This window comes from Staurois parvus, unplaced genomic scaffold (assembly GCF_062004578.1).
Source record: "Staurois parvus isolate SC_StPar_1 unplaced genomic scaffold, SC_StPar_1.0 ptg000041l, whole genome shotgun sequence".
NCBI lineage: Eukaryota > Metazoa > Chordata > Amphibia > Anura > Ranidae > Staurois > Staurois parvus.
In genome coordinates, this window is record NW_028317837.1 from 620,346 (window position 1) to 641,492 (window position 21,147).

A 21,147-nucleotide genomic window follows, 5' to 3' on the forward strand; every position below is an offset into this window, starting at 1 on the left:
GTGGTGTCACTGGAAGGAAAGAAATGTTCCGTGTTGGTGGTGTCACTGGAAGGAAAGAAATATCCTGTGTTGGTGGTGTCACTGGAAGGAAAGAAATGTCCTGTGTTGGTGGTGTCACTGGAAGGAAAGAAGTGTCCCGTGTTGGTGGTGTCACTGGAAGGAAAGAAATGTCCCGTGTTTGTGTCACTGGAAGGAAATAAATGTCCCGTGTTGGTGGTGTCACTGGAAGGAAAGAAATGTCCCGTGTTGGTGGTGTCACTGGAAGGAAATAAATGTCCCGTGTTGGTGGTGTCACTGGAAGGAAAGAAATGGCCCGTGTTGGAGGTGTCACTGGAAGGAAAGAAATGTCCCGTGTTGGTGGTGTCACTGGAAGGAAAGAAATGTCCCGTGTTGGTGGTGTCACTGGAAGGAAATAAATGTCCTGTGTTGGTGGTGTCACTGGAAGGAAAGAAATGTCCTGTGTTGGGGTCACTGGAAGGAAATAAATGTCCTATGTTGGGGGTGTCACTGGAAGGAAATAAATGTCCTGTGTTGGTGGTGTCACTGGAAGGAAATAAATGTCCTGTGTTGGTGGTGTCACTGGAAGGAAAGAATGTCCTGTGGCGAGCAGTACCACCTGCTGGACGCCCCCCATTTCGGTGCAGGGGATGGTAATGAAATGATGACAGAATGGGAGGGACCTGTGTTCAGGCTTCAAAGCGACTCTGGGGGGTGGGAGGGGACCATACACAGTACAATCTGATTGGACAAGGACAGGCCAGATTGAATACGAAGACAATGATTGGCTGAGCTTTGTCCTCATATTACACAGTTTCCGTCATTCTAGAAGAGATTGTCCAATCAGATTGTACCATGTATGAGAACAGAGAAAACATGGAGGGATCAGTCCGGGAGAAGAGAAGAGTGTATGGGGGAGGGGGATGGGGGAGGAGAGCAGAGAATGGGCTAGGCTGTATTATGGGGACAGGACAGTCAGGGCTCATTGGGGGCGGTAATACCCCGAGGCTGAGCCACACTTATACCTCCATGGACCTGCTCCCCCCTTTCAGCCAGGGGGGTCTATGTGCGGCGGCAGGAATGACACCACTGTCACTATCAGCGGGCCCAGCCAATGTCACCGATTCCAGGGAATGGGGCGGGTGTGGTAGGCCAGGGCGGGGCTGAAGGGGTTCAAGCAGAAGGTGAGGAGGCCATATAATGACACCTCCCTGCCTGTAATGTGCCCTCTGAAGAGCGATCCAAAACCAAATCACTCTTCAGAGGGCAAAGCAAGTGTGAGCCGGCCCTTAGACCTTCATGGAGAAACATAGGAATGCTTTCACACTGCCCCCTGCGGTCTGCCCAATGTACGCGCGGTGCCCCATAGACTTCTATGACATCACAAGTTTTTGGTGCGTTTTCTGACCCCCCCTCCCCCGCAGTCCTGCATGCGGCATCTTTGGTGAACTTTCAGAAAAGGCACCAAAAACGGAGGACATAAGAGAAGTCTATGGGAAGTGGGGGAATCCTGTGCTGCCCCCGCTCTGTGGTCAGACTGCAGTGGGGGGTGGTAAAGCCTCTGTTGCATTATATTACTGCCCCTCTTCAGAATTGTGTAGACAGCTGAGCAAAGCCAACATCCCGAGAGCTGGAAAATGTCCTCAGAGCAGACCGACCCCCCCCCCCACAGCCAATCACAGAGCTTCCACTGGCCCCGCCCCCATATAACCCCTCCCCTAGGGGGGCAGGCATGATTCCATGTTTTTATGCAGGAACCATAGAGAATAAAATGGTGGGCGTGGCAATGTTTTATGTCACACGGGATTGGCGCACTTTTCCGGAAAATCTCTATTTTCTGGATTTTAGTCACACTGACATGGAATAATCCGCCATTTTCTGCACACACATGTCACGCCTTCACATTGCACACGCCTGTGATCACCCGCAAAGTGCGTCCATGAAATCTCCATAGGACACGCATGAAACGCCTTTCCAGGGCCCCAGATTGGAGTCACACAGGAGGTCTGCTGATAGAACCATGATGTTCCTGGAGACCCCTGACATTTGGGGGGCGGGACCTACATGTGTGCGTGCAGGGGGTCATCTCTGTGTACATGTGTGGGCGGGACTTACATGTGTGAGTGAGGGGGGCCATCCTAGTGTACATGTGTGGATGGGACCTACATGTGGGGGGTGGGACCTACATGCATGAGTGCGGGGGGCCATCACTGTGTACATGTGTGGGCGGGACCTACATGTGTGAGTGCGGGGGGCCATCACTGTGTACGTGTGGGCGGGACCTACATGTGTGAGTGCGGGGGGACATCACTGTGTACATGTGTGGGCGGGACCTACATGTGTGAGTGCGGGTACCATCACTGTGTACATGTGTGGGCGGGACCTACATGTGTGAGTGCGGAGACATCACTGTGTACATGTGTGGGCGGGACCTACATGTATGAGCACAGGGGGTGGAGTCACTCATTCCTTTTAGGATTGGTTTCTCTCTAACACGCCCCTTTATTTTGGATGGTGGTAACTCTCTTGCTAGGACACGGGATGAACAGCTCACCTGGTGATATCATGGGCTGGGACAGGTCCTCTTTATGGAGAGGTGTGGCCTCTATGAGATCCTAGACCTCTCCTCTGGCCTCCAAAGCATCAGAGAAAAGTGACACGGCTTGGATGGCATGCTGGACAAGCCACTAACAGGTTGTCACCAAAGCAGAAGCGGAAGGGATGGAATCCTGGTTGGTTCCGGGTTCTGATGTCACAGAGAAGGAGGGACAACGTCAGTTCCTTTGTGTCTGCTCAGTGCTCAGGATGCCACCAGTTGGATGAGTCCCGGCTCCCCGGTGGGATGGGAGGGGCCAGGAAAGGGGACAGTGGGATGGGGGGACCCCCTTCCTCCAATTGTGGAAGGGATGGAGTGGCTGTATAGCTGCTGAATCTCCGGCTGATCATTGTGATATGGGGAGGATGCCGGCAGCTGCAATCCTCCTCCCGGTGTGACCACTTCACCCCGAGGACCTCAGAGGACTTCTTCTGGGCACAGGGAGATAGCAATCCACCGGGGTCCCTGCAGCCACAACTAGAACCACAGCATCGGGGTCTGCAGTTCTGAGCCGCTGGATCCCTCCGCACATCAGGACAAAGTCCCCTGTCTGGGATCTACAATACTCCCAGTTCTGGGCAACTGATACACAAAAAGAGATATTCAAGACCTGACTGTGACCATGGGGGATCTATGGGGGTGCTGGGGGAATTATGGGGGTGCTGGGGGATATATGGGGGTGCTGGGGGATCTATGGGGGTGCTTCAGCACATCTAAGCCCCCTCCCCCCTCGCTGCCCTTGCTGTGTTTTTGGTGGATTGCGTTACAGAAGTCCTGGATCCTTTCTTGGATACACAGAATATAACTGGATAGAACATTTATAGGGAAGGTGATCCCGGGAATATCCGATTGCCTCTCGGGGGGTCAGGAAGGAATGATTTTCCTTTGTTTGAGCAGATTGGATTTTCCTTCCTCTGGGTGAGCTGTGGGTATAGGATCGTGTATATGGAGGGTTTCTATGTGTGTGCCCCCTCCCCCCCTCTATTGGTGGAATTGGATGGACTTGTGTCTTCTTTCTATCAGATTAGTTATGTAACTATGTCCAGGCTGAAGGCCTAAAATGAGCCTTGTTCAGTGGAGGCCAACTCCACTCTGGCAGCGAGAGAAATCCCAGCAATGTGTAGAATTACTATCAGAACTATTAGTAACATCTAAAGGCTTAAGCAGCAAACCCACCAAGTTCCAGCTCAGCCCATCCAAAAACATTGGATCCAACTTCCCCCACCCAGGTGCCTGTTGGATCTCCTTTACCTTGTGTAGATATCTCCTTCTCAGATCCTCACGTTCTCATATAAATGGACAACACTCTCTATGTGACACCAGTTTGTAGACTCCACCTTGACCTTCCTAGGGATAGTCAGCTGCCATGCAGTTCTGTGACACCACCTCAGGTGATGGAGCCACTTCTGCTGTCAGCTCTGATATACCATCAATGGAGACACTTGTTGCCGGTGTATTTGGATCACGATTAGAGATGAGCGAATCGAAGTATCCGAAGTGGAATTCGAGTCGAATATCGGAAAAATTTCGATTCGTGCCGAATCCGAAAAATAGCCTAATTCGGACGCGCGAATCGAAATTTTTCAGAAAATGGCGGCTGACATGTGCAGCGACGGAGCGGGGATGTCTGGGAAGGCGCGCAGACAAGGCGCGCTGACCCATAATGCATTCCTCAACGACATGTGATCGCATCAGCTAATCAGCAGCCAGCCAGCCAGCACTGTGTAATGGTCGAGCTATAAATAGCGGCCATTTTGGAATTCTTCATTTGCCTGCAGTTATTGAACAGAGGCAGACCGCTCTGTACTAGGGACAGGGACAGAGTTAGGGCCACAGAAACGATACTTGGGGACAGAGAAAAGTTACTTAGGGACAGAGAACCATTACTCAGGGACACAGACTTGTTAATGAGGGCCACAGAATCGTTATTTAGGGACAAAGAAATGCTAGTTAGGGCCACAGAATTCATACTCAGGGACAGACAGAATTGTTACTCAGTGCCAGAGAATTGTTACTTAGGGCCACAGAAACGTTATTAGGGCCACAGAATTGTTACTCAGGGACAGACAGAATTGTTACTGAGTGCCAGAGAATTGTTACTCAGGGACAGACAGAATTGTTACTGAGTGCCAGAGAATTGTTACTTAGGGCCACAGAAACGTTATTAGGGCCACAGAAACGTTATTAGGGCCAGAGAATTGTTACTTAGGGCCACAGAAACTTTACTTAGGGCCACAGAATTGTTACTCAGGGACAGACAGAATTGTTACTGAGTGCCAGAGAATTGTTACTCAGGGACAGACAGAATTGTTACTGAGTGCCAGAGAATTGTTACTTAGGGCCACAGAAACTTTACTTAGGGCCAGAGAATTGTTACTCAGGGACAGACAGAATTGTTACTGAGTGCCAGAGAATTGTTACTTAGGGCCACAGAAACTTTACTTAGGGCCACAGAATTGTTACTCGCACAGACACAGAATTGTTACTCGCACAGACACAGAATTGTTACTGAGGGCCACAGAACTGTTACTTAGGGCCACAGAATTGTTACTCGCACAGACACAGAATTGTTACTCAGGGCCACAGAACTGTTACTGAGGGCCACAGAACTGTTACTTAGGGCCACAGAATTGTTACTCGCACAGACACAGAATTGTTACTCGCACAGACACAGAATTGTTACTCAGGGCCACAGAACTGTTACTTAGGGACAAAGAAACGCTAGTTAGGGCCACAGAATTCATACTCAGGGACAGACAGAATTGTTACTGAGTGCCAGAGAATTGTTACTCAGGGACAGACAGAATTGTTACTGAGTGCCAGAGAATTGTTACTCAGGGACAGACAGAATTGTTACTGAGTGCCAGAGAATTGTTACTCAGGGACAGACAGAATTGTTACTGAGTGCCAGAGAATTGTTACTTAGGGCCACAGAAACTTTACTTAGGGCCACAGAATTGTTACTCGCACAGACACAGAATTGTTACTCGCACAGACACAGAATTGTTACTGAAGGCCACAGAACTGTTACTTAGGGCCACAGAATTGTTACTCGCACAGACACAGAATTGTTACTCGCACAGACACAGAACTGTTACTGAGGGCCACAGAACTGTTACTTAGGGCCACAGAATTGTTACTCGCACAGACACAGAATTGTTACTCAGGGCCACAGAACTGTTACTTAGGGACAAAGAAACGCTAGTTAGGGCCACAGAATTCATACTCAGGGACAGACAGAATTGTTACTCAGGGACAGACAGAATTGTTACTGAGTGCCAGAGAATTGTTACTCAGGGACAGACAAAATTGTTACTGAGTGCCAGAGAATTGTTACTCAGGGACAGACAGAATTGTTACTGAGTGCCAGAGAATTGTTACTCAGGGACAGACAGAATTGTTACTGAGTGCCAGAGAATTGTTACTTAGGGCCACAGAAACTTTACTTAGGGCCACAGAATTGTTACTCGCACAGACACAGAATTGTTACTCGCACAGACACAGAATTGTTACTGAAGGCCACAGAACTGTTACTTAGGGCCACAGAATTGTTACTCGCACAGACACAGAATTGTTACTCAGGGCCACAGAACTGTTACTTAGGGACAAAGAAACGCTAGTTAGGGCCACAGAATTCATACTCAGGGACAGACAGAATTGTTACTCAGGGACAGACAGAATTGTTACTGAGTGCCAGAGAATTGTTACTCAGGGACAGACAGAATTGTTACTGAGTGCCAGAGATTTGTTACTCAGGGACAGACAGAATTGTTACTGAGTGCCAGAGAATTGTTACTCAGGGACAGACAGAATTGTTACTGAGTGCCAGAGAATTGTTACTTAGGGCCACAGAAACTTTACTTAGGGCCACATAATTGTTACTCGCACAGACACAGAATTGTTACTCGCACAGACACAGAATTGTTACTGAAGGCCACAGAACTGTTACTCGCACAGACACAGAATTGTTACTGAGGGCCACAGAACTGTTACTTAGGGCCACAGAATTGTTACTCGCACAGACACAGAATTGTTACTCAGGGCCACAGAACTGTTACTGAGGGCCACAGAACTGTTACTTAGGGCCACAGAATTGTTACTCGCACAGACACAGAATTGTTACTCGCACAGACACAGAACTGTTACTGAGGGCCACAGAACTGTTACTTAGGGCCACAGAATTGTTACTCGCACAGACACAGAATTGTTACTCAGGGCCACAGAACTGTTACTGAGGGCCACAGAATTGTTACTCGCACAGACACAGAATTGTTACTCGCACAGACACAGAACTGTTACTGAGGGCCACAGAACTGTTACTTAGGGCCACAGAATTGTTACTCGCACAGACACAGAATTGTTACTCAGGGACACATAATCGTTGAATTAAAGAGTATGTCAGACAACATGCAGAGGAGTGGCAGAGGAGGCAATGTTTTAGGAGCGAGCAGACGTGGCAGCAGAGGAAGGGGTCGACGCAGCACTATTCGCAGCCAGAGGCCAGTGCTCCCGGTGTCATCCAGCGGTCGTGTCTCCACCGACAACCCTGCCATCATTGATTGGTTGGCTCGGTCGTCTTCCTCTTCCCAGGTCACCTCTGACACCTACAGCCAACGGTCGGTGGGTACGTCAGACACAACCGTTAGTTGGCATGGCCCGGGAGCAAGCCCACTGAAATCACATGTCCTTTACCTGCCCCTGTCCTTTGCTGTTCCCTCACCAAGCGAAGTATCGCATGCTGTGGGCTCAGCCCCACTGTACAGTGAGGAAGAGCTAACAGAGGGCGGTCAGGAACGGGGGGAGACATCGGCCTTTTCAGCAGCCAGGCGAAGAAGTACTGGCGAGGAGAGTGGCTCTGTAGCCGGTCTAGAGACAGGTCTGTCTCCTGACCCAGACGCAGCCGAGGGGGCTAGTAGTGAGGCGGAGACCGTACTTGATGATGAGGAGGTTGATCGCACTTGGCTGCCTCGTCGTCATCAGGCAATTTCTTCCGCATCATCAGGAGAAGAGGGTGCCAGCTTGGCAGCGAGTGAAACAGTCGGTGGGTTGCCCAGGAGGCAGCAGGGTCGCATCAGTGTCAGTGGAGCCAAACGTCCACGGAGTAGAGCACCAGCTCCACTGCAGCCTACCACCACGGCCAGTAGTGGTGCCGGTGCGCACGGAGGAAGTAGCAGTCAGCCAGTGAGGAGTAGCGGGGGCAAAGTTTCCTACTCGGCGGTGTGGCAATTTTTCGTCAAGCCGCCCGAGGAAGTAAACGTAGCCGTATGTCGACTATGTGGCCAGAAATGCAAGCGTGGCCAGGGGGCCCATGTTGGGACTACAGCGTTGCGTCAGCATATGCAGCGTCACCATTCGGTGGCCTGGGAAAACCGTGATAAAGATACGGCGGTTCTGCCTGCCCCAGCCCCCGCTCCATCACCCGCTCCGTTACTTGCTCCGTCACCCGACGTCGTCAATCGCCCTCTATCAGCCAGTCAAGGCTCCAACACCTCTGCTGAGGGGAGTTGTCGCTCGTTGGCATCTTCCGCTCGTTCAGATGCTCCTTCTCCTGCTACTCCTCTTCTCGGATTCCGTCAACAGTCTTTCTTGGAATCCGTTTCCAAGAGACAACAGTTTGCGAGCACGCACCCGACGGTGCAAAAGCTGAACGTCCTCCTGTCCAAGTTGCTGGTGCTGCAGTCCCTCCCTTTCCAACTGGTGGACTCAGCACCTTTCCGAGAAATGATGGCTTGTGCCGCGCCGCGGTGGAGAGTGCCAAGCCGTCATTTCTTTGCCCAAAAGGCAGTGCCAGCCCTGCATTCACATGTAGAAGAGATGGTGGGCCAGTCTTTGAGCATGTCGGTCTCTGCCAAAGTGCATGGCAGCGCCGACGTGTGGAGCTGTAACTACGGTCGGGGACAGTACATGTCATTTACGGCCCACTGGGTGAACGTGGTGCCGGCACAGCCGCACCAGCAACTTGGACAGGTCACGACGCTTTTGCCTCCACGTTTGCACGTCCTTGGTCCAGCAAACATGTCCGCCTCTACCACCTCTTTTTCCGCCGTGTCCTCAGCCGCCACCCCCGTGCCAAGTCCCATTACCCGACCGGCATATCACATGTGCAGGGCACAACGGTGTCACGCTGTGCTGCACCTGGTATGCCTTGGCGAACGTAGTCACACAGGGGAGGAACTTCTGAGTGTAATGAACAGAGAAATCGACAGATGGCTGTCTCAGCGCAAACTGAAAATCGGAACCATGTTGACCGACAACGGAAAGAACATGGTGTCTGCTCTGCGTCAAGGAAGGTTGTGCCATGCGCCATGCATGGCTCACGTGTTCAATCTGGTTGTCAAGCGGTTCCTAAAATCCACCATCCCACTGCAAGACATCCTTAAAATGTCACGTAAACTGTGCATGCATTTCAGCCATTCCTACACCGCAAAGAACACCCTCATTGAGCTGCAGCGGCAGAACGGAATTCCACAGCATTGCCTGATCTGCGACGTTGCAACAAGGTGGAATTCAACCCTACACATGTTAGACCGCCTTTACGAGCAGCGAAAGGCCATCACCGATTTCCTGATGTTACAAGCGGATAAAGGTACTCCCCTGTGTAACTTAGATGTCAGCCATTGGCAGCTCATGCGTGACACCTGCCGCTTGCTCAGGCCCTTTGAGGAGGCCACGCTATTCGTGAGTTGGCAGGACTATGGGATGAACGACGTCATTCCTCTGTTGCACGTCCTGGAACAAATGCTGTTAACAATGGCTGGTCAGGGTGCGGTAGACGTGGCGCACAGATCTCAACGCCACATGACCCCTGTGGGGGCAGGACAGGAAGAAGAGGAGGAGGTAGAGGAGGACATTTGTGCTCAGGAATTATTGAGTGAAATGGGTGGTTTTTCCACTCAGCGGACAGGAGTGGAGGAGCAGGAGCATCTGGTAGAGGAGGAGGAGGAGGAGGAGACAGAGGACCCAGATGCACCGTGGCAGTATGCTGTGGAGATGGAGGCAGGGAGTCCCTCGCATTCCTTGGCACAAATGGCCCATAGCATGCTCGGTTGCTTGCGTAGCGACAGCCGAATAATAACCATCAGACAGAGGGATGACTTTTGGCTGTCCACCTTGTTGGACCCTCGCTACCGGTCCAAAATGGTGGCCTTTTTCACACCTGCTGAGAGGGAGGCCAAAATTACGTACTATAAAAACCACCTATGTAGTCAGTTGGTCTCTGCCTTTGTGCGCCAACGTCCATCCTCAGACACTGTGGGCCCTGTGCGCTCGCGTTCCGCTGGCATGGCAGCAGGGGAGGGGTGGGGTGGTAGGAGCAGTGGCAGCTCCACCAGCAGCGGCTGCCTCAGTCTGCAGTCGATGATGATTAGCTTTCTTCACCAGCGCAGTGAGGAAACTACTAACCAGCCGCAGCAGCAGCAGCAGCAGCAGGTGGACCTGGAGCAGGAGCTCAAACAACAGGCTTGGGCCTACTTGGACAGCACCCTGCCAACCGAGGTAGACAATCCCCTTGACTACTGGGCAACGAAACTTGACCTTTGGCCCCAACTAGCTGAATTTGCCCTTGAAAGGCTGTCATGCCCGGCCAGTAGCGTGGCATCGGAGCGCGTGTTTAGTGCGGCAGGAGGTATTGTAACTCCGCGGAGGACACGACTGTCCACCCAAAGTGTGGAGAGACTCACGTTTGTGAAAATGAATCAGGCGTGGATTAGTCTGGATTTCAAACCACCAGTTCCTGACACAACTGACTAAATCCGCCATGAATCATGCCACAAACATGTGCCACTTTCAGGTCTCCTCACACTGCTGGTGTGTTGAATTTTTTGACATAGGGTGCTGGCAGATTACGGGCCTCCTATAGCTGCTGCCAGGCCCCTAATCTGCCATAGGCCCCTATATACCGCCTCCTCATGCTGCTGCTAGGTCCAGAGTCTCTCATGGGTCCCTGTACGGCCTCCCATTGCTGCTGTCTCCATCGCCACACTCTGCCATGTGCCACTTTCAGGTCTCCTCACACTGCTGTTGTGTTGAATTTTTTGACATAGGGTGCTGCAAGATAACGGGCCTCCTATAGCTGCTGCCAGGCCCCTAATCTGCCATGGGCCCCTATATACCGCCTCCTCATGCTGCTGCTAGGTCCAGAGTCTCTCATGGGTCCCTGTACGGCCTCCCATTGCTGCTGTCTCCATCGCCACACTCTGCCATGTGCCACTTTCAGGTCTCCTCACACTGCTGTTGTGTTGAATTTTTTGACATAGGGTGCTGCAAGATAACGGGCCTCCTATAGCTGCTGCCAGGCCCCTAATCTGCCATAGGCCCCTATATACTGCCTCCTCATGCTGCTGCTAGGTCCAGAGTCTCTCATGGGTCCCTGTACGGCCTCCCATTGCTGCTGTCTCCATCGCCACACTCTGCCATGTGCCACATTCAGGTCTCTTCACACTGCTGGTGTGTTGAATTTTTTGACATAGGGTGCTGGCAGATTACGGGCCTCCTATAGCTGCTGCCAGGCCCCTAATCTGCCATGGGCCCCTATATATCGCCTCCTCATGCTGCTGCTAGGTCCAGAGTCTCTCATGGGTCCCTGTACGGCCTCCCATTGCTGCTGTCTCCATCGCCACACTCTGCCATGTGCCACTTTCAGGTCTCCTCACACTGCTGTTGTGTTGAATTTTTTGAAATAGGGTGCTGCAAGATAACGGGCCTCCTATAGCTGCTGCCAGGCCCCTAATCTGCCATAGGCCCCTATATACCGCCTCCTCATGCTGCTGCTAGGTCCAGAGTCTCTCATGGGTCCCTGTACGGCCTCCCATTGCTGCTGTCTCCATCGCCACACTCTGCCATGTGCCACTTTCAGGTCTCCTCACACTGCTGTTGTGTTGAATTTTCTGACATAGGGTGCTGCAAGATAACGGGCCTCCTATAGCTGCTGCCAGGCCCCTAATCTGCCATAGGCCCCTATATACCGCCTCCTCATGCTGCTGCTAGGTCCAGAGTCTCTCATGGGTCCCTGTACGGCCTCCCATTGCTGCTGTCTCCATCGCCACACTCTGCCATGTGCCACTTTCAGGTCTCCTCACACTGCTGTTGTGTTGAATTTTTTGACATAGGGTGCTGCAAGATAACGGGCCTCCTATAGCTGCTGCCAGGCCCCTAATCTGCCATAGGCCCCTATATACCGCCTCCTCATGCTGCTGCTAGGTCCAGAGTCTCTCATGGGTCCCTGTACGGCCTCTCATTGCTGCTGTCTCCATCGCCACACTCTGCCATGTGCCACATTCAGATCTCTTCACACTGCTGGTGTGTTGAATTTTTTGACATAGGGTGCTGGCAGATTACGGGCCTCCTATAGCTGCTGCCAGGCCCCTAATCTGCCATGGGCCCCTATATACCGCCTCCTCATGCTGCTGCTAGGTCCAGAGTCTCTCATGGGTCCCTGTACGGCCTCCCATTGCTGCTGTCTCCATCGCCACACTCTGCCATGTGCCACTTTCAGGTCTCCTCACACTGCTGTTGTGTTGAATTTTTTGACATAGGGTGCTGCAAGATAACGGGCCTCCTATAGCTGCTGCCAGGCCCCTAATCTGCCATAGGCCCCTATATACCGCCTCCTCATGCTGCTGCTAGGTCCAGAGTCTCTCATGGGTCCCTGTACGGCCTCCCATTGCTGCTGTCTCCATCGCCACACTCTGCCATGTGCCACATTCAGGTCTCTTCACACTGCTGGTGTGTTGAATTTTTTGACATAGGGTGCTGGCAGATTACGGGCCTCCTATAGCTGCTGCCAGGCCCCTAATCTGCCATGGGCCCCTATATACCGCCTCCTCATGCTGCTGCTAGGTTCAGAGTCTCTCATGGGTCCCTGTACGGCCTCCCATTGCTGCTGTCTCCATCGCCACACTCTGCCATGTGCCACTTTCAGGTCTCCTCACACTGCTGTTGTGTTGAATTTTTTGACATAGGGTGCTGCAAGATAACGGGCCTCCTATAGCTGCTGCCAGGCCCCTAATCTGCCATAGGCCCCTATATACCGCCTCCTCATGCTGCTGCTAGGTCCAGAGTCTCTCATGGGTCCCTGTACGGCCTCCCATTGCTGCTGTCTCCATCGCCACACTCTGCCATGTGCCACATTCAGGTCTCTTCACACTGCTGGTGTTGAATTTTTTGACATAGGGTGCTGGCAGATTACGGGCCTCCTATAGCTGCTGCCAGGCCCCTAATCTGCCATGGGCCCCTATATACCGCCTCCTCATGCTGCTGCTAGGTCCAGAGTCTCTCATGGGTCCCTGTACGGCCTCCCATTGCTGCTGTCTCCATCGCCACACTCTGCCATGTGCCACTTTCAGGTCTCCTCACACTGCTGTTGTGTTGAATTTTTTGACATAGGGTGCTGCAAGATAACGGGCCTCCTATAGCTGCTGCCAGGCCCCTAATCTGCCATAGGCCCCTATATACCGCCTCCTCATGCTGCTGCTAGGTCCAGAGTCTCTCATGGGTCCCTGTACGGCCTCCCATTGCTGCTGTCTCCATCGCCACACTCTGCCATGTGCCACATTCAGGTCTCTTCACACTGCTGGTGTGTTGAATTTTTTGACATAGGGTGCTGGCAGATTACGGGCCTCCTATAGCTGCTGCCAGGCCCCTAATCTGCCATGGGCCCCTATATACCGCCTCCTCATGCTGCTGCTAGGTCCAGAGTCTCTCATGGGTCCCTGTACGGCCTCCCATTGCTGCTGTCTCCATCGCCACACTCTGCCATGTGCCACTTTCAGGTCTCCTCACACTGCTGGTGTGTTGAATTTTTTGACATAGGGTGCTGGCAGATTACGGGCCTCCCATTGCTGCTGCCAGGCCCGTAATCTGCCATGGGCCCCTGTACCGCCTCTTCATGCTGCTGCCAGGTCCAGAGTGTCTCATGGGTCCCTGTACGGCCTCCCATTGCTTCCACTCTGCCATGTGCCACTTTGAAATCTCCTCACACTCCTGCGGTTGTCCATTTTGTCATAGGTTGCTGGCAGATTACAGGCCTTCCATTGGTGCCGCCAGGCCCCATATCGGCCATGGGCCCCCGTACCGTTTGGTCACGCTGCTGCTGGTCCCACAGTGTGACCTGGGTCCCTGTACGGCCTCCCATTGCTGCTGCCAGGAGGCAGCAGGGTCGCAGCTGTGTCAGTGGAGGCAAACGGCCACGGAGTAGAGCAGCAGCTCCACTGCAGCCTACCACCACAGCCAGTAGTGGTGCCGATGTGCACGGAGGAAGTAGCAGTCAGCCAGTGAGGAGTAGCGGGTGCAAAGTTTCCTACTCGGCGGTGTGGCAAGTTTTCGTCAAGCCGCCCGAGGAAGTAAACGTAGCCTAATGTCGACTATGTGGCCAGAAAGTCAAGCGTGGCCAGGGGGCCCATGTTGGGACTACAGCGTTGCGTCAGCATATGCAGCGTCGCCATTCGGTGGCCTGGGAAAAACGTGATAAAGATACGGCGGTTCTGCCTGCCCCAGCCCAGGGTTCCATTTTGTCATAGGGTGCTGGCAGATTAGCGGCCTTCCATAGGTGCCGCCAGTCCCCATATCGGCCATGGGCCCCCGTACCTCCTGGTCACGCTGCTGCTGGTCCCACAGTGTGACCTGGGTCCCTGTACGGCCTCCCATTGCTTCCACTCTGCCATGTGCCACTTTGAGGTCTCCTTACACTCCTGCGGTTTTCCATTTTGTCATAGGTTGCTGGCAGATTAGCGGCCTTCCATAGGTGCCGCCAGGCCCCATATCGGCCATGGGCCCCCGTACCTCCTGGTCACGCTGCTGCTGAGCCCACAGTGTGACCTGGGTCCCTGTACGGCCTCCCATTGCTTCCACTCTGCCATGTGCCACTTTGAGGTCTCCTTACACTCCTGCGGTTTTCCATTTTGTCATAGGTTGCTGGCAGATTAGCGGCCTTCCATAGGTGCCGCCAGGCCCCATATCGGCCATGGGCCCCCGTACCTCCTGGTCACGCTGCTGCTGAGCCCACAGTGTGACCTGGGTCCCTGTACGGCCTCCCATTGCTTCCACTCTGCCATGTGCCACTTTGAGGTCTCCTCACACTCCTGCGGTTTTCCATTTTGTCATAGGTTGCTGGCAGATTAGCGGCCTTCCATAGGTGCCGCCAGGCCCCATATCGGCCATGGGCCCCCGTACCGCCTGGTCACGCTGCTGCTGGTCCCACAGTGTGACCTGGGTCCCTGTACGGCCTCCCATTGCTCCCACTCTGCCATGTGCCACTTTGAGGTCTCCTCACACTCCTGCGGTTTTCCATTTTGTCATAGGTTGCTGGCAGATTACAGGCCTTCCATAGGATCCGCCAGGCCCCATATCGGCCATGGGCCCCCGTACCTCCTGGTCACGCTGCTGCTGGGCCCACAGTGTGACCTGGGTCCCTGTACGGCCTCCCATTGCTTCCACTCTGCCATGTGCCACTTTGAGGTCTCCTCACACTGCTGGTGTGTTCAATTTTTTGACATAGGGTGCTGGCAGATTACGGGCCTCCCATTGCTGCTGCCAGGCACGTAATCTGCCATGGGCCCCCGTACCGACTCCTCATGCTGTGACGTTGCAACAAGGTGTAATTCAACCCTACATATGTTAGACCGCCTTTACGAACAGCTAAAGGCCATCACAGATTTCCTGATGTTAAAAGCGGATAAAGGTACTCCCTGTGTAACTTAGATGTCAGCCATTGTCAGCTCATGCGTGACACCTGCGCTTGCTCAGGCCCTTTGAGGAGGCCACGCTATTCGTGAGTCGGCAGGACTATGGGATGAACGAGGTCAAATCGGCCATGGGCCCCCGTACCGCCTGTTCACGCTGATGCTGGTCCCACAGTGTGACCTGGGTCCCTGTACCGCCTCCCATTGCTCCCACTCTGCCATGTGCCACTTTGAGGTCTCCTCACACTCCTGCGGTGTTCCATTTTGTCATAGGTTGCTGGCAGATTAGCGGCCTTCCATAAGTGCCACCAGGCCCCAAATCGGCGATGGGCCCCCGTACCGCCTGGTCACGCTGCTGCTGGGCCCACAGTGTGACCTGGGTCCCTGTACCGCCTCCCATTGCTCCCACTCTGCCATGTGCCACTTTCAGGTCTCCTCACACTCCTGCTGGTTTCCATTTTGTCATAGGTTGCTGTATGGCCTCCCATTGCTGCTGGCTCCACCGCCACACTGTGGCTCCAAACACTGGTTTTGGCCCCGTGACTGCCCAAATGAGTGAAGTGTGCGGTGATTCTAAGATCGACGGCACTCATCTGCATGTCATACTGACTGACAGTATTATTTCTCTTCCCCAGCAGACTCCAAGGGCATTTAAATTAAAGGTACAGTGTTCTGCACTAATATTAAGTCTCTCTGAAGCCTAGAAACACCCTTTTTTAAGTTAAATTCACAGCGAATTTATTCGACTCAAATCGAATATTGTCCACGAATTCGCCGAATCAGTCGAATCGAATTTTTCATTTCTTCGCTCATCTCTAATCACGATATATAGGAGACATACTGCACAAGCACAATGTAAAGATATCTGAGATTTAAAGGGACAGTTCACTATTGACTACATTTTATTTGGTATTTCTATTTATTTCAGCACTGTTATGTGCAAGTCTGTGATTATTTATGTGTCTGCATTGCGAAGATATTGGGTGTAGCACATATTTATTGTCACAAACACCATTTCTGTTCTCACTCTTCATATATGCACATTTGTATTATTAGCACCATTGGAGTTTATATTGCTGCGCTGCATTTTGTATTTTGATTTACGGTTTCCATGTGGGAACACATTATATGCTAGCTGCACAATTTGTTTTGTAGGAGTGTCCTGCCTTCTCTGCAGTTATGAAAGGGTTACAGAGGATTACAGGCAGTATAACCTTTGATGTCCACACAGTAAAGAGTCGATGATTGATAACCGATGATCTTTTACTGATAACATGTGACATAATGAGAATGTGCGTGGTAAAACTGGAATACAAACAGAATAAACAGACATGAGTACATATCTAACTACCTAGTTATGTACATAACATTCCTCAGTATATAGGAGGGGTACTTACAGACTTTGGGGGTCTAATCAAGCCCATATATGAAGAGAGAACAGCATCCCACATCTACTTGCATAGTAGAATTTCTTCAGTCTGAAGAGATGAGGTCACTTCCTCCCAAGTTAGCAAACAGGACGTCCCTAGCCTTAAAGGGGACAGACACTGCTGAATGTTAAAGAATGCCTTGTGTAATACAAGGCAGCACAAGGAGGTTTATTGCGCTGAGGGATTTCTATACACAAAGTATAGAACACAAGGGGAATAAAGCTCTCCTAAAGTACAATGTAGATAATTACATAAACAATCCACTAATGTGAAATCATTTTTAATCAGCAGACTTTGTTGATTATATTTTGAAATTAAAAATTTGGGGAAGCACAAATGACCTTAACACTGCAATGGGAAAAAATACAGGGAAAGGTTTTATTTTTTTCAAATTACAATTATTACTAATAAAAGCCAATGAAATAAAAATATAAAGTAAGCATTCAAATCTCCTACTGAATAAAAGCCCTATTTGTCCCCCAAAACACCGAAGTATAATACATTTGGGTAGACTACAAATGCTAAATATAAAATACGTAGAACTGGGACATTGCCAAAAATGGGGAAAAAAAACCTCTCTGGGGCTTGAGGAGTTTAGGGAGAAAAAAGTCCCGAGGACTAAAGTGGTAATGACAGATTTCAGCATTTATGTCATCATTGATTTTGCTGTAGTTGCACTTTACGGCCAACGCTGTAACATTTCTAGGATCTAATATTGTTTGTCATAAACTTCCAAAAAAAAAAAATAGATCAGTCCACTCAGAGTCAATAAAGAGAACCGAACTGTAGGAATATGACCACACACTCAGCACTTTGTAAGATCAGATCTCTTGTAGTTGTCCTGTGTGATATGTCTATGGAGAGGAGCAATAGCTGGACAGAGAAATAAGATAACAAGGACATCCAATCTTCACCTGATAGGATCCCTTAGACTTGCCACAAAACTGGATGGAACTCACATGGGACCAGCTGGGTTTAAGTGGTACTGTCAAACTCATCCCAAAAAACTGCAGCAACTCACTGCTGGAAGGCTTATACCAGCTTAGGAAGTTGCTTTCTCACTGAACAAAGACTTCTTGTCTGGTGCCCCAGCCGCAGACCTGACTATAAAGATGTCATCCAAGGAAGGATGTGGAATGTTAAAATAAGGCGTGAACCATGAAAGGGGAGGTGGGTTGTATAATGGGAGATGTGGACAAGGTAGGATGTGCTGGAACCCTCAAGCATCACTGATGATGTATCAATATTCAAAAGAATACGGAAAGGACTTTCCCCCCTAGGACTCCAAGACTTGGCAAGATGGTGTGAGAGAAGACTTTCCTTATGTGCAAAAGCTTTATCACATTCAGAACACTGATACGGCTTCTCTCCAGTATGAATCTGTTGGTGTGTGATAAATCTTTTGCACAGAAAGCTAATCTTATCACATTGAGAACACTGATGTGGCTTCTCTCCAGCATGAACCCTCTGGTGTTCATTTAGCTGTGCCTTCTGTAGAAAAGCTTTGTCACATTTGGAGCAATGAAATGGTTTCTCTTCAGTGTGAATCATCTTGTGTATTTTAAGACCTTCCTTATGTTTAAAAGTTTTGTCACATTCAGAACACTGATATGGCTTCTCTCCAGTGTGGCCCCTCTGGTGTCTGATAAGATCTGCCTTCACTATAAAAGCTTTGTCACATTCAGAACACTGATATGGCTTCTCTCCGGTGTGAATCTTCTTGTGTTTTATAAGATTACTCTTTGATGTAAAAGGTTTGTCACATTCAGAACACTGAAATGACTTCTCTCCTGTTGTCCTCTGAGGATGGATCAATGTTGAAGAGGATCCCAAACAATAAGAGCACTGATATGTCTTGTATCCCGTGTGAATCCTCCAGTGAACTGCAATAAAGACTTTCAGTCACCTAAGACTCCCATATGGCTCATTTCCCACGTGGATCAGTTGTACTTATAAAGAGCAACTTGACCAAACACTTGGTTTCTCAATCCACCTGTATAGAAAAAGATAAATACAAGTCAGAATTCTGTATAAAAAGGCTAAATAAAGTTACTTCCTATTTAACTCTCATTTTAAAGAGTAACTGCATTTTTGTTGAGAAAATAATCTGAGTGATCAATGTACATTGCTGGGATTTTACCAAACTTTGTTGCAGATTCCAACCTGTTTCTGCTCTGAAGAATAAATCTGTTTGTCTATGTCAATGTGGAAAGTGGATGTGAATATATATATATATAGGAAGCTGGATATCCCTGTTTTTATATGTGAGTTGCTATTAAAATGTATCCTATTTTATGGATTCTGCCTAAAGAGCCTTTTTATGCTTTTATGAGGAGTTGGGAGAAAATCTAAGGAAATGAAGGATTGAGAAATACGGATCCCCTATGTCAGTTCATGCTTTAAAATACTGCAAGAGGGTAAAAGTACCTAGCATCACTTTTTGGCTGGAGTTTAGAGGGTACTAGTACCTAGTATCACTATTTCACTTGTGATTGGAGTGATCACGTTTTGGGTTTACTTACTTTATTTATTTATTTATTTAATTTTTTTTCACCTATTTAGATTGTGATATATATTGGATTGATTTTGCACAAAATGAGTTTGAGTGTGTTTTTGTGTTGTGCACAGAGTGAGGTATATATATACATTTTGTAAAAGGGTAATGCACTATGTATTTTCTTTTTTCTATTTTTCCTTGAGGTAATCATGGAGTCCTAGTAACAATTTCTGCATCACTGGATTGAAAGAAAATTTTTTTTTTGAATTATTTTTTTGAATTTTTTGGGAATTTTGGACACTTTGGGTTTATTCATACACAATTTTTTATATATAATTTTATATATAATTTTTTTATATATATTTAATATTATTTATTATATTGAGTGCAAATATAACTTTTGGGGATTTATGTGTATCACAAAAAAGGATTTATTAGATTGTATACTTTCTAGGGAGAAAGTTGTGATTTTGTGTGTAGGGTTACAACATAGGAGCTTATTGATTGATTAATGCCACACCCAGCTGCACCCTGCACAACGATTTTCCAGTTAATGGACCACAGATCGATTTACCGGCAGCCTGAATGATTATTACTGGGTCAGGTTAATTATGCAATTAACCCTTCACACTGCCACCACCTCCTTTTTGTACAGAGAAAGAGGAAACTCTGCGATATCCGCTATAACACTATAATGATTGAGATAATCGTCTGCATACTACGGTCATCGCAGGCTGATTATGCAGAGGGTTAAACAAATACAGTAGCGTCCCTTTAGAGGCCGTAATTTGTAAATTGCAATACAGAGCTATAGAAACAGTTCAACACTTTCAGAAAGAAAGATTTATTACTAAAAAGGTCAAACGGGTGCAATAAAAATATTTACAGAAAAATATGTAAGATATATATATATATATATATATAAATATACAGAGAATAACAGCACAGCAAAGAGATAACAGAGAGAGGTGAAAGGGTTAAGGTACTTGCCATTAGGCCTTGGATGTAAGCAGATCAAGTTTCTGAGCAGAAGGGCATGGAGATTAACAAAATGGCGGACTGCGTCAGACTCTGGTGTGCACGTTTGCGACAAGCCCTACTGCCAATCCCTCCACTGGTCTCCACCCCTCTCTGCCAATCCCTCCACTGGCCTCCACTCAGTGTCCTCCACCCCTCTCTGCAAATCCCTCCACTGGCTTCCCATTGCCCAACAGATAAAATTCAAAACATTAACATATAAAGCCATTTATAATTCTGACCCAAATTACATCACCAATCTTGTCTACAAATATCACCCAAACCGTACTCTCCGCTCCTTGTATGACCTCCTGCTCTCTAGCTCCTTTGTCTCCTCCTCCCATACTCATCTCCAGAGCTTCCCCCATCCTCTGGAACTCTCTACTCCAATTTATCAGACTATTGCCTACTCTGCTCACTTTTAGGTGATCTCTGAAAAACTCTCTCTTCAGGGAAGCCTATCCCACCCTCAGCTAATACTGGAATCTTCTACTCTTCCTACCAGTCCATCCCCCACAGTTACTTTTTGTACCACTAGCCCCTCCCTCCTAGATTGTAAGCTCTGAGGGGCAGGGCCCTCCTATCTTTCTTGTATTAAACTGTATGGTCTCCCATTATATTGTAAAGCGCTGAGCTGTTGGCACCATAAATCCTGTATAATAATAATAATAATATTAATGAGAGATGAAATGTGGAAAGAAGGCATTGATAATGGGAGAGGAGATGGAACAGGTAATGGGAGGAGTGGACAAGGTGGGCTTAGCTGGAGACCTCAAGCCTGGCTGATCATGTATCAATAGTCAGAAGAACCTGGAATGGACTCTCCCACTGAGGCTTCAGAGACTTGGTAAGATGACAATAGACCCCATCCTAGTCTCTGGTACTGAGGCAGTGTTGGTCATGTATTACCTCAGGATCCAGAAATGAAGAAAA

General features: G+C 49.5%; 1 pseudogene; it reads left to right on the forward strand.

Annotated features, from left to right (window-relative positions):
- LOC149470503 (uncharacterized) overlaps positions 1-21,147 on the forward strand; it is a 322,485-nt pseudogene that overhangs the window by 162,453 nt on the left and 138,885 nt on the right.